This window comes from Morone saxatilis, unplaced genomic scaffold, assembly GCF_004916995.1.
Source record: "Morone saxatilis isolate NCDOM2014 unplaced genomic scaffold, NCSU_SB_2.0 Contig19, whole genome shotgun sequence".
NCBI lineage: Eukaryota > Metazoa > Chordata > Actinopteri > Moronidae > Morone > Morone saxatilis.
This window is the reverse complement of record NW_023339751.1, coordinates 16,213,620-16,216,685: the sequence shown is the minus strand read 5'-3', so window position 1 is coordinate 16,216,685 and position 3,066 is coordinate 16,213,620. Positions and strand designations below refer to the sequence as shown.

General features: G+C 44.2%; 1 protein-coding gene across 1 annotated transcript in view; it reads left to right on the top strand.

Moving 5' to 3' along the window:
* lrpprc (leucine-rich pentatricopeptide repeat containing) overlaps positions 1–3,066 on the top strand; it is a 49,176-nt gene that overhangs the window by 17,314 nt on the left and 28,796 nt on the right. The gene's annotated exons all lie outside the window — the stretch shown is intronic.

The window sequence follows — 3,066 nt, the reverse complement described above, 5'->3', positions numbered from 1 at the left end:
CATACTTCTGCCCCCCACACACACACACACACACACACACACACACACACACTTTAGCCCAGTAGACACCAATTTAATAAAACATTTTTTGTTAGAGGGTATGTTTTATTTCTATGGTTGCTCTCCACTAACCAGCCAACCAGCTCACTTTTGTTGTCAGATTGTGTCTTTGTCTGCCAAAACCAGTTGCCAGGTGTGTGTATGTATGTGTGTTTCAATGAGTCACTCATCCCTCCCTATGATCATAGCTGAGGTTACATTCTGGGTCAGTGATGCAGACAGAGAGAGGATGTGGAAATTGCTCATTTATATGTGTGTGCGTGTGTGCGCATGCAGTGTTAGAGCCGGGTTTTGTTTGTTTGAGGATTCGCCAGCTGCAACCTCTCCCATGAGCCCCCACCCCTGATCTCCTGAAACACCCACTGCTATACTCCAAGGTGTAAGTGTATGTGTGTGCGTGGCGAGAGATGGCTATCGATGCCTCTTCCCATAATGCAAATATGCAAATGAACGTTACCAAACACTGGCTGTGGGGTCACTGGTACTGCCCCACCCCTCAACTCTATTCAGTACGTGTGTGTTATTCAGTGTATGTGTGTTCTATTTGTCAGAGCGGCTTTTAAGTAGATCAACTCATTAGCATGTTAATTATGTGCAGAGCACTAATTGCTGGATTTACCACAGCCACGCAATGTGCCGTTAGGGGCCCGCCACTACACACACACACACACGCCCTGCACATGCTTTCATACACACTGTTTACCTCTAGTGTACATGCTGCGTTAGAGGTAAACCTTCGCACATGAAGCTCGTGCACACACACACATGCTCAGACGCTCACACACACACACACATCGGTGCTCCCCTGCCGCTGTTTGTTTTGCTGTAAGTCTGGTCTCTGGCACAAACAGAGTTTCCAGGTTCAATCGTTAATCACTGCCTCTGTGAGATTAGCAGGCTAATTTACTCCTGGGTCATCAACAGCAGCCAAAACACAAAACACACGCACACCAGCTTACCGCAGCCCTGTTCAAAAATCAAGTGCCAGTTGTACTTCCTCCAAATGATACTGCAGTTAACACACACTGATGAACACAAGTGAACAGGCTAGCTGCTGGTATTCTACCATCACCTGTCTTGTGTTATTGGAACATTCATGTGTTTTTTGCTGGCTGGTTGCCAAGGCCTGCTGAATAGTCAACAAACTAAAGGTGGAAGCTGATGTGCAGATACAATTTCCACTTTACCTGAACGTCAGATAGATTGTTGTTTGTGTTCAGCGTCTTTAAACAATAATCAGCAGCAACATATTTCTTTAAATTATTCTAATTTCCCCTCTCTTAACCTCTCATAACCAACTTTTATTTTAGCAGGTTCCACTCTGCAGGGGTGAGATAATGACCTAATGGCGAATCTCTACTCTGAAACATTGATTTCAGGTGTTGAATGGCCTTGCAAATGGTTAGGTGAATAACATTAGGTTAATAAATGAAGCTTTTTGTCAGAAAGTGTAACTACAGGTTTGCCTCTTCACTGAATGGAACTAATCATGATCATGACACTATAGCAAATCGTCAGTGTTACACAGGGCACGTGTAAGGCTGTGATACTCTTCATTTCAGGATGAAACCCTTGGTGTTAAGAGGCTTTTTGGAACAAAATACTTTTATACATTTGTTGTTTCCAGCAGAGGTTCAACCAAGCCTGAAGGCAGATTTGAGTACCACAACACTTGACTTTTGCACTCCTGTTGAATCCATCTCCTTGCTCTCTTCTCCTCTTTTTATCTTTTATCTTCATCCGTTTGTCTCCACCTCTTCATTCCGTCAGTCAGCGGACAGATAGACAGTTGGGAGGAGGAGGGACGGAGGGAAGCGATAAAAGAGGACAAAGCAGGCATCACTCCCGCCTGTACCCGTCTCATCGCTGCGTCAGCGCTAATGACTTAATGAACACTTCTCTGGCAGATTAGCCCTTGACAGCCCATCATATGCGCCGCCCCGTTAGCCTTCATGCCTGTCCACTCGATGTTGTGTGTGCTAACCTGCTACTACGCTAGCTGGCAGGTTGCTCAGATTGCCACATCCTTATGGAAGTGATTAGCGACAGGAAATGCTAATGAGTCCAACAAAATGAAGAGCTGGCAGGACATGTATGATGAGATAGAAAAACTGTGGCGATAGAGGAGGAGGAGTTGCGAGGGGGGTTAGAGAGCTGATGGGAGATGAGTGGCTTGAAAAATACCTCATTCACTTCCACTCTTTTTGGCTTTCTTTTGCTATTGTGTGTACATAAGGTTTAATTGAGGCCTAAAACGAAAGGGGAGCATCCATTGCTAATAAGCATGGTTGAAAAGGAAAAACGGCCAAGTGAAAGGCGGTTAAAAGAAAAGGGGTAAAGTAGATAGATGGAAGCAGTGAAACATAACGTAAATAGATGAGAAGATTGTTAATGTTTTTGTCAGTGGGTCGTAGCACTCGTAGTGGGTGCGGAATCTAGTCTGAAAGTCCTATACAGCATCTTTAACTATTCAACTAATTATGACTTTGCAGTTCCCTTTAGTGCTTTGGCTTATTGTTTTGTTCTTCCGGCCCACAAACTGACTGGTTTTGGCTCCGAAAAACCCACTGTAAACGACCTGCCAAGCATCAAACTGCAGACAAACAAAAGTTAGCAACTAGCTGGTGAATGTAGTGGACATTTTGGCAGGAAACTCCAAATGAAACATTGAACACACATTATAAGATGACATGAAATAATATGAAAAATGTTTCATCTTTTTTGCTAAAATAATAGATACAGCGTTAAGACACAAAAATACAAAGTCATATAGGTTGTCACCTACATTGCTACATTATGTGAGCATCCACCTGTGTGGTTACTGGCGTAAACATTGAGTGCCATTCTTCAACACATAACAGTGGGCTAGTGGTGTCATGATCAGTCTCATTTGCGTTTCGAGACACAGACACCTCGTCCTCCCCCACGCAAGGACAGTGGCTTGATAACAGGCCTGCCGATCTCCTCTGAACAAAAGAGGGGGACGGAGAGGGAGAAAAAGAGAGG